The sequence below is a fragment of the Schistocerca cancellata genome, chromosome 3, assembly GCF_023864275.1.
Source record: "Schistocerca cancellata isolate TAMUIC-IGC-003103 chromosome 3, iqSchCanc2.1, whole genome shotgun sequence".
Classification (NCBI taxonomy): domain Eukaryota; kingdom Metazoa; phylum Arthropoda; class Insecta; order Orthoptera; family Acrididae; genus Schistocerca; species Schistocerca cancellata.
Window position 1 is genome coordinate 617,005,385 of NC_064628.1, and position 11,732 is coordinate 617,017,116.

The window sequence follows — 11,732 nt, forward strand, 5'->3', positions numbered from 1 at the left end:
TAACAGTAATTATGATAGATTTTCAGAGAAAAAGGATAGTGATCGGAGCGGACGTTATAGCGGTAATTTTGAGAATGACAGACGAAACAGACAGGACAATAGATACCAGCCTTATGACAATAACAGACGTTCTAACAGAAATTACACAGACAGTTATAATAACGGTAATTCCTACCGGAATGATCAATCATACGGAAACAGTAATCGGTATCATCAAGACAGAAATTATTCATACAGTAATATTAATTCTTACCACAGAAATAACCAGGGTAGTAGATACAATAATAATTTCAGAAGTGACAGTCGAAATTACACAAGAAGTGGTTATGCAGACAGACAGGAAAACAGAAATTTTAATAACAGACACAACCAAGAATTTGTATCTAACAGACAGGAGGGACCTAGTTGGCATCCTCCACGTGACAAAACTTCAGAGAGACAAGTGCAAATCGTAGAAATGGATCCGCGAAATGACGCGAATAATCAAAGACGTGACGCAAACAATCGACAATGACTTGCAGCTTCGGCTTCTGGCAGCAATATAGACGGTTCAGAAAGTAATGACACTACGACTTTACACTACGTACGCCTGGAAGACATGAGAGACATTTTGTTAGACGAAAAGGAAAATAATATAGACGCATTATTACATCCTGTTATTGAAGTATGTGTGGGTAAGAATAAGTTCACTGCAGTTTTAGATTCTGGGAGCCCATTGAACGTCATTAGTGAATCAGTTTTTCGTATATGTGAAAGGACTATTGCCTGTCCTGTGTTACCTATTTCTAAAACTACAATTCGAGGAGCGATTTCTGGAAAAGGTGTAGAAGTTAAACAACAGACCAACCTAAATTTCAATTGTCAAGGATACGAATTTTCTGCTAATTTTATTATTGTTCCATTACTCAGTACACAAATTATATTAGGTATGGAGTTTCTTAACGCACATAAAGCAATTTTGAACTTTAAAGAAGGGAGTGTGAATTTGACTGTTGCCGGAATGCCGATATGTTTGAAATTTTTCGAGTGTTTAACAAGATCTGAGTCAGATACAAAATGTTTAAGGTTTCTTACTTCTGATGTTTTCGTTGAGCTTTATGACGACAATGTGTTCATTCATGACAATGACAATAGATACAGAGATGCGATGGATGATATAACTAATAGCGAAGAATTAATTAATGAAAAGGTTAAGAAAGCTGAAGTGCCAGATGACGTTACAAGAGAAGAGCTGCACCACATTTTGACTTCACATGCTACAGTGTTTAGTCATCACACGGGAACTATACAAGGCTTACAATATTTATTTAAAGTAAAAGAACACACACCATTTCGCGGAAAAACGTACGCTATTCCTTTGGCTTACAGAGACAAGGTTAAGAATGAACTTCAGTACATGTTAGATCAGGGCATTATTGAGCCTGCAGTCAGTCCTTATACTAGCCCATTACACGTTGTTCTTAAAAAGGATGGGTCAATTCGTTTGGTTCTGGATTCCAGACAGATAAATAATATCATCATTCCTGAAACTGACCGTCCACAAAATTTAGATAAACTTCTTCAACATTTTCATGGAATTAAAGTTTTATCCACGATTGATATGCGCGCAAGTTTTTGGCAAATAGAACTCCACCCTGATTGTAGAAAATATACTGCCTTTTTAGCCTTTGGTAACTGTTACCAGTTTCGGAAATTACCGTTTGGACTTACTGTATCTTCAGCAGCATTCATTCGCAGCTTAAATGAAATTTTACCTGTTTATCTTCGTGACAATATTACTTCATATGTTGACGACATTCTTATTGCTAAACATTCTTGGAGTGAGCACAACAAAATTTTGGATTCATTATTACGTATTTTTGCAAGAGTTGGCATTACAGTGAACTTAGAAAAATCTGAATTTGGTCGTTCTGAGGTGAAATTTCTCGGTCACATTATTTCTACAGAAGGTATTCTTCCTGATCCAGAAAAATTAGACGCTATTCGTAATTATGCTGTTCCTACCACAAAACGTGATGTTCGTAGTTTCCTTGGTGTCTGTAATTTTCTTCGACGCTTTGTTAGATTGGACGATTTGGCCACACCTCGTTTTTGCGATCTATCTGGAAAGTTCTTTTTAAATGAAAATCGGTCGACAACTCTGTTTGGTTAGTTTGTATTCCTGATGAGTGGGTTAATAAGCTGATTTGGTATACGCATTTCAGTTATGCACACTTTGGTCCCAGAAAATGCTTTTATAAATTACAAGAAAATTGCTACTTCAGTAATATGGAAAAACGTATTCGATCTGTTCTTGCCAAATGCAAATTATGTCAAAAGGCTAAGCCGCCGACTGTTTCTCACAGAGCACCGTTGTTTCCTATCATTCCAGCGAAATTAAAGGACATGGCTGCAGTTGATTTGTTCGGTCCAGTGGTTCGTTCTACTAATGGTTTTGTGTACATTTTCGTAGCAGTGGAGTTGACATCAAAATATGTGTGTTTTACACCGTTACGCAAAGCAACAGCTCGTTCAGTATCTAATGCTTCCATTAACCATTTTCTTAAAGAAGTTGGTCATGTTGATAAGGTTATATCAGATAATGGATCACAGTTTCGTTCTAAAATTTGGCTTCGTACTCTACGGCGTCGTAAAATTAAACCAATCTTCATTTCACTTTTTCACCCTCAATCTAACGCTTCAGAGAGATGGATGAAGGAAATTAATAAATTGTGTCGTCTTTATTGTCATCAGAATCACAGAACTTGGGATCAGTATCTTCATATTTTTCAAAACATTCTGAATGAACTTCCTAATGACTCAACTTCTTTACCACCTATACTGATATTAAAAAATTAAGCACCGACAAATCGCATTTCTGAAATCGTTCCTTTTCTGCCTTCACGGAAACTGCGGCATTCTGAAGTTGTGAATCTGGCTCTACAAAATATTGCATCTGCGGCTGCTAGAAGAGAGAAATCAGCTAAGCGTACTGGTCGTTCAAAAATCTTGTCAGTTGGTCAGAAGATGTTAATTAAGTCTCATCGTTTGTCTCACAAAGGAAAAGGCTTGTGTCGCAAATTTTTTCTGCTTTATAACGGCCCATATAGAATTCGCAAAATTATTCATGATAACACTGTAGAAGTAGAAACTCTTAAATCACGACGCTCTAAGGGAATACATCATATATCTAACGTTAAAATTTTTGTGGAATGATATACTTTTGAAAAATTTTTGTAGAATGACATACTTGTGAGAAACTAACAGCTACACGTAAACATGCGGAGAGTACAAGGATACTGCGCTGTGTTTTGGCGGCGGCATATACTCAAAGCAACAGTCAAGTCTGCGCGCCGCACAGGGCAGGCGTTGACCGCAAACAATTGCTTCCTACGTCACGCGCCTACAGCTGATCGAGCGCTCAGTGCGAATGCACTGACAGCCGTAAACAAATACACAGTCTTTCTCCGAATAAAATCAGTATAAAGCTATAATGACTTGATGAATTATGTTATTAACATTCAGTATTTTTCAGGATACGATTCTATAAGATATTTAAGAACTTCAGGTAAATTCTATGTGTCTCCGACGTTAAGACGACTTGCTATCGAGAAATTTTCAGGAAGAATGTAATTTCCAAGAAGAAACTAATAAACAAAAAAAAGGTAACTATTAATTGAGTTTATTTTTCAGGTAACATATTTCCACTTAGGTACGTACTTTAGACATAATTTGCTGCTCGCGATTACGTGATTCATACTTTGTACTAATTTCATGTTCTATGAATTTACTTGTGAAGCGACGTGCTTGCGTACGTTAACTGATTTTGACAATGATTATTAATGAACTGGGTTGTAACTTGTGTATATTATGCATTGCTTGACTGCACTGCTTTTTCACTGATGTCATATTTTTTAATTATGTGCCTGCTGTGCTTATTTATTTAAATTATAATTGTCACCTGATTAATTGTGCTGATGTGGTTAGGTATGTAAGTTATACTTTGTGATTTATCTGCTTGCGCCTTCATGTTTATTTATTAAGATTACATATGAACATTTATTTGCTTACTGTGATACCTGTTTATTACGTAAGATATGTTTGCTGCTATGCGTATGGATTGCATATTTATACATTTCTGTTTGTTGTCACAACTACTCTTTAATTTGGTATATAGAAATGCTGATATACTGTGTACAAACATAGAGTTTAGGTCACACTATTGTATTAATTATAGATTGTTTATTTGGCAGAGCCTCGTTGTAAGAATTGTGCTGCATCCACTTGTTGACATTCTGTTCACTACTGGTATATTTACTCGCTATTGCTTGCTTTGCTTACGCTCAGTGCCTTATATTTTTAAGATAAGAAAATGAACTGCTATAATTCGACGAACGACATTAGTACAAGAAACTTCATAGAAGTCACATGAGCTGGAGGTTTTATGAAAGCTGTATAAATGTATGCCAATAGGAAGGAAGCTAACGACATGACATACCAACATAGTTATTACACTGCATTTTTCGTGAGCAATTGAAATAGGAAGTGACACTTGACACAAGAAATACTCCACATGTTTGCTTCTGTTTGCCATAATTCTTGAAGTGGTGTACACACTGTGAAATATTAGGATCATTCACACTCTGTAATCGTACTTAATTACTGAGAGTTATTCGAACTAAGTCTGTTAGAGGTCATGTATGCATTCTTTGTTTATAATTCATAATGAGTAGAAGATTTTGGTCAGATGGATTACACAGAGGTTGTGTGTTGACAGTGTGTCTTCGGATTGTATGGGATGTGGAGGTTTGCATTAGGATTTTATCTGTACTTGTTCGAGGAAACTGACTAGAGGAAAGAGTTGTTATGGAAGTGAAATGAAACTGACAATGAAGTTTATATGTATCGACGTATTGAAGAGGTATTATTGAGGTATTGAGATTATATGAAGTTGATGGGAGTTTTGGTGTATAAGAGGTAAAATAAGTGAGGTGCATATATATATATATATATATATATATATATATATATATATATATATATATATATATTTGTTGGTCTATATGGAACAAGGAGGATGAAGATAGCAGACTAAAACACTAAAATGGAAGGAAGATTGTCTACGCACACTTTGTTAAATCACTAAGCAGTATGTACTTTTTTTTTTTTTTTTTTTTTTTGAGAGAGGAAGTTGCATATCTTGGCACACTGACAGTTGTTCAGCAACCATACATTTTGATCTGGCTTGGCAAACATTGGTCTTGACATGATGACTATGACGCTGTCTTAACTATTATTGACTGTTATACACTGCTGCTACTACTACTTGATACACATGATGAACATGAAATTTTGACAGAATTGCATTTAAACAGTTAACACTATTCAATTACACAGTAGTACTTAATGTGGATGAAAGATGAGTGAGTGCGTTTTGTGTGTTTTCCTTTCCTAATCCTACCCACCTATCTCCTAAATATTATTTTATTTGTTTGTAGTGGCTTGCAGTGACACCCATAAATATTATAGGTTTACTGATGTTTGTGTATTTGTAATAGTAATATGACAATTATCTGATATCATTTGTGTGTTTATTAGAATTTGTATATTTAGTGTAAGAGCATTGTAAAAGCATTTGTATGTGTATTCAAACTATTGTCCATGCTTGAACTGTCTGAGTAGTGATAGTGAATACTATGAACTGTTACCTGCACTTTTCAACATGATGTGTGACACTTAGAAATGTTTAATTTCTGCTGATGAACAGTGTGATCAGTGATAGTTGTTTAATTTCTGCTGATGAACTGTGTGATCAGTGATAGTAAATATTATGGACTGTTACTTGTACTTTTTCTACATGATTAGTGCCACTAGGACATGTTTAATTTCTGATGAGGAACAGTGTGATCAGTGATAGTTGTTTAATTTCTGCTGATGAACTGTGTGATCAGTGATAGTAAATATTATGGACTGTTACTTGTACTTTTTCTACATGATTGGTGCCACTAGGACATGTTTAATTTCTGCTGAGGAACAGTGTGATCAGTGATAGTTGTTTAATTTCTGCTGATGAACTGTGTGATCAGTGATAGTAAATATTATGGACTGTTACTTGTACCTTTTCTACATGATTGGTGCCACTAGGACATGTTTAATTTCTGCTGATGAACAGTGTGATCAGTGATAGTGAATATTATGGACTGCTTTCTGCACCTACTCCACATTGCTGGGTGCCACTGATGGACTGCTTCTACTGAAATGATGTCACCTGATGGTGTCTGCACCTACTCAACATTGCTGGGTGCCATTGATGGACTGCTTCTACTGAAATGATGTCACCTGTTGGAGTCTGCACCTACTCCACATTGCTGGGTGCCACTGATGGACTGCTTCTACTGAAATGATGTCACCTGTTGGAGTCTGCATCTACTCCACAATGCTGGGTGCCACTGATGAACTGCTTCTACTGAAATGATGTCACCTGTTGGAGTCTGCACCTGTTCCACAATGCTGGGTGCCACTGATGGACTGCTTCTACTGAAATGATGTCACCTGATGGAGTCTGCACCTGTTCCACAATGCTGGGTGCCACTGATGGACTGCTTCTACTGAAATGATGTCACCTGTTGGAGTCTGCACCTACTCAACATTGCTGGGGGCTACTGCTGGAACTGTCAACCACTTGTTGTGTAAACATTTTATGTGAATATTTGTATAAACTGATTTTTTGTGTATTACTGTTTGTGAAAAGTTATGAGACTCTTACCTGTACATATTCGTCATTGCTGACGCTATCGATTGAATTGTTTAACCACATGATATTTGTGTAAACTACTATGTAAAGTCATATGTATGAAAGAATTTGTATTCCTTACTGTATTTTATATATTAGGCTATTGAAAGGTCAGTGCAAAGCCAAAAACTTACCTAGTTATATGATATTTACGTATTAATATTATCTTTTATTTTTGTCTGTATTTTTTTGACGAATTTGGTGGTATTTTCACCACCAATGCTGGCAAAAATACCATCAAATTCTAGCCCGTGGAGGAAGGGCATATGAAAGGTGGCTACACTGAGCCACAGCGCCAAAGATCGCGCCAGAGAGTATTGTTCCGCCGCCTCCACTGGCAGTGCTTATTGAGACGTAGCGGCAAGCAGTGCTTGCCGAGAAGTTGTGGTGGACACTGCTTGTCGTGAAGTCAGAGTGAGATGTGGTAGTGGAGAGTGTTGTTCCATGTTTTATGCAGTGGTTTGATGGGAGAGATAGCAGATGTTATTCCAATGGAGATATTGTAATGGTCAGAGTGCTTTTCGTCAATATATATGAAGGTAATAAATATTATGTTGTTTATTTATTTGTGTGTCCTGAATAATGTGTCATTACAGGTTCAGTCAACAAAGCATCTGGCTTGTGTTCTTGTATGAGAGTGTAATTTTGGTTTTCTAGCACAATTATGGTATTTGTAATTTTCTTTTATCACGTCAGTATAATTGCTATTTAAAAATTCTTGTCTTGTTGAAGAAGAACCGTGCCAGATGTGCGTTGAGTCATACTACCACATACAGAACAGCTACACTTGTGCTTTGTTGGTTTCGTAGGTTTTATAGTTGCTGGGGACTTAATTAATTAACTGTGTTAACGAAAATGTTCTTACATTCTTTGTTGTCATTCTAAGCAGTCAGATTGCGTACTAAAACTAGTCAGGGCCAGCCGTTTACGAGACTTGCGTAATCGGACTTACAGCTACTAAAAAAAAAAAATATTTTCATTAATATTTAATAAAGCCCCCATGCAGTGGCAGTGATGTAGATCCAGTAACAGGCCATACAGTAATAAAGGGCCTTCTCCAACGATGGGGTATACTATGTCTACCACAATAAATCGCCACACAAACTCAAAACGAAGGCTTAAGTTCAATGAGTGTGTCCCATACCCATATATCTTAATTGTGGAACCACTGACAGCCAAGAGGCGACAGATATCACTGTTGCAGAGAGGTGTTTGAGAAGACAGGTACGTTGATACATCAGCACTTATGTCCAGTTAAAACTGCAAGTTTTTTTCAATGTTTTACAACAAATTACAGTGAAATAGAGAAGCAGAAACTGCATTTAACAAAGTGAAAACTTCTGTCATGTAATGATTTAATCATATCTTTAGCACACTATATGTTTCATGAGAAGTTTCTCACAACTAGTCGTCACATTGCAGTATGACTCACATGATTTATGTAGTGTATACAATCACAGTAAAGTTTTTAGAAACATACACAAAAGCGTTTAAGCGGAGATTATGTACTGCAACTGATTCACAGCAGCCTTTGTTCATTACTTTTTTAACACTCACTTATTTTTCCATGTAGACATACATATCGCAATAAATCATAATTTATATGGTTTTAAAAAATATCAGAGTAATCTGGAAAGATATAAATAGCACAGGTCACACATATAATTTTCATTGGGCGCAAATACAGAAACAAAAAGGTTGAAAACTTTGGGAGAACTATTTCTTGCTATATTACGATATTTACTCCCTGTGTTAGCATAAAACGTGGTCAATTTGCCGGATATAGACTGGGAGACTCAGACGTTCATAACGGGTGGCAGGGACAAAGAATCCAGTGAAATTTTTTTAAGTGCTTTATCTGAAAACTACCTTGAGCAGTTAAACAGAGAACCGACTCGTGGCGATAACATATTAGACCTTCTGGTGACAAACAGACCCGAACTATTTGAAAAAGTTAACGCAGAACAGGGAATCAGTGATCATAAAGCGGTTACGGCATCGATGATTTCAGCCGTAAATAGGAATATTAAAAAGGGTAGGAAGATTTTTCTGTTTAGAAAAAGTGACAAAAAGCAGATTTCAGAGTACCTGTTGGCTCAACACAAAAGTTTTGTCTCAAGTACTGATAGTGTTGAGGATCAGTGGACAAAGTTCAAAACCATCGTACAATATGCGTTAGATGAGTATGTGCCAAGCAAGATCTTAAGAGATGGAAAAGAGCCACCGTGGTTCAACAACCGAGTTAGAAAACTGCTGCGGAAGCAAAGGGAACTTCACAGCAAACATAAACATAGCCAAAGCCTTGCAGACAAACAAAAATTACGCGAAGCGAAATGTAGTGTGAAGAGAGCTATGCGAGAGGCGTTCAATGAATTCGAAAGTAAAATTCTATGTACTGACTTGGCAGAAAATCCTAAGAAATTTTGGTCTTATGTCAAAGCGGTAGGTGGATCAAAACAAAATGTCCAGACACTCTGTGACCAAAATGGTACTGAAACAGAGGATGACAGACTAAAGGCCGAGATACTAAATGTCTTTTTCCAAAGTTGTTTCACAGAGGAAGATTGCACTGTAGTTCCTTCTCTAGATTGTCGCACAGATGACAAAATGGTAGATATCGAAATAGACGACAGAGGGATAGAGAAACAATTAAAATCGCTCAAAAGAGGAAAGGCTTCTGGACCTGATGGGATACCAGTTGAATTTTACACAGAGTACGCGAAGGAACTTGCCCCCCTTCTTGCAGCGGTGTACCGTGGGTCTCTAGAAGAGCGTAGCGTTCCAAAGGATTGGAAAAGGGCACAGGTCATCCCCGTTTTCAAGAAGGGACGTCGAACAGATGTGCAGAACTATAGACCTATATCTCTAACGTCGATCAGTTGTAGAATTTTGGAACACGTATTGTGTTCGAGTATAATGACTTTTCTGGAGACTAGAAATCTACTCTGTAGGAATCAGCATGGGTTTCGAAAAAGACGGTCATGTGAAACCCAGCTCGCGCTATTCGTCCACGAGACTCAGAGGGCCATAGACACGGGTTCACAGGTAGATGCCGTGTTTCTTGACTTCCGCAAGGCGTTTGATACAGTTCCCCACAGTCGTTTATTGAACAAAGTAAGAGCATATGGACTATCAGACCAATTGTGTGATTGGATTGAGGAGTTCCTAGATAACAGGACGCAGCATGTTATTCTCAATGGAGAGAAGTCTTCCGAAGTAAGAGTAATTTCAGGTGTGCCGCAGGGGAGTGTCATAGGACCGTTGCTATTCACAATATACATAAATGACCTGGTGGATGACATCGGAAGTTCACTGAGGCTTTTTGCAGATGATGCTGTGGTGTATCGAGAGGTTGTAACAATGGAAAATTGTACTGAAATGCAGGAGGATCTGCAGCGAATTGACGCATGGTGCAGGGAATGGCAACTGAATCTCAATGTAGATAAGTGTAATGTGCTGCGAATACACAGAAAGATAGATCCTTTATCATTTAGCTACAAAATAGCAGGTCAGCAACTGGAAGCAGTTAATACCATAAATTATCTGGGAGTATGCATTAGGAGTGATTTAAAATGGAATGATCATATAATGTTGATTGTCGGTAAAGCAGATGCCAGACTGAGATTCATTGGAAGAACCCTAAGGAAATGCAATCCGAAAACAAAGGAAGTAGGTTACAGTACGCTTGTTCGCCCACTGCTTGAATACTGCTCAGCAGTGTGGGATCCGTACCAGATAGGGTTGATACAAGACATAGAGAAGATCCAACGGAGAGCAGCGCGCTTCGTTACAGGATCATTTAGTAATCGCGAAAGCGTTACGGAGATGATAGATAAACTCCAGTGGAAGACTCTGCAGGAGAGACGCTCAGTAGCTCGGTACGGGCTTTTGTCAAAGTTTCGAGAACATACCTTCACCGAAGAGTCAAGCAGTATATTGCTCCCTCCTACGTATATCTCGCGAAGAGAGCATGAGGATAAAATCAGAGAGATTAGAGCCCACACAGAGGCATACCGACAATCCTTCTTTCCACGAACAACACGAGACTGGAATAGAAGGGAGAACCGATAGAGGTACTGAAGGTACCCTCCGCCACACACCGTCAGGCGGCTTGCGGAGTATGGATGTAGATGTAGATGTAGATGTACAGGGACGCCAGATACCAGTCTAACTTCAAATTCCAAAAATTTCACAACACAGTGAAACATTACAATTATTTAAGGAACAACTTGTGAAACTTATATTCTGCATTTATGAGTGAAATGAGAAAATACATGGCAACGACGTTCAATCAATGTGAACTTGCAGAAATGACCTGAACATACTCTGCAATATTCCAGTGGTTTTCAGCCTTTTCATCCAAATGCCTTGACCCACAAGCTTCTTATTGCATTATCTTTTGGGATGCTACAAGCAAGTCATTTAGTTGACATAGACAGTTCCTGTTGAAACCATGTTGTTGTTGTTGTGGTTTTCAGTTCAGAGACTGGTTTGATGCAGCTCTCCATGCTACTCTATCCTATGCAAATTTCTTCAACTCCCAGTACATATTACAACCTACATCCTTCTGAATCTGCTTAGCGTATTCATCTCTTGGTTTCCCTCTACGATTTTTACCCTCCACACTGCCCTCCAATACTTAATGCTGATCTCTTGATGCCTCAGAACATGTCCTACCAACCGATCCCTTCTTCTAGTCAAGTTGTGCCAAAAACTTCTCTTCTCCCCAATTCTGTTCAATACCTCCTCATTAGTTATGTGATCAACCCACCTAATCTACAACATTCTTCTGTAGCACCACATTTCGAAAGCTTCTATTCTCTGCTTGTATAAACTAGTTATCGTCCATGTTTCACTTCCATACATGGCTACACTCCATACAAATACTTTCAGAAACGGCTTCCTGACATTTAAATCTACATTAGATGTTCACAAATTTCTCTTCTTCAGAAACGCTTTC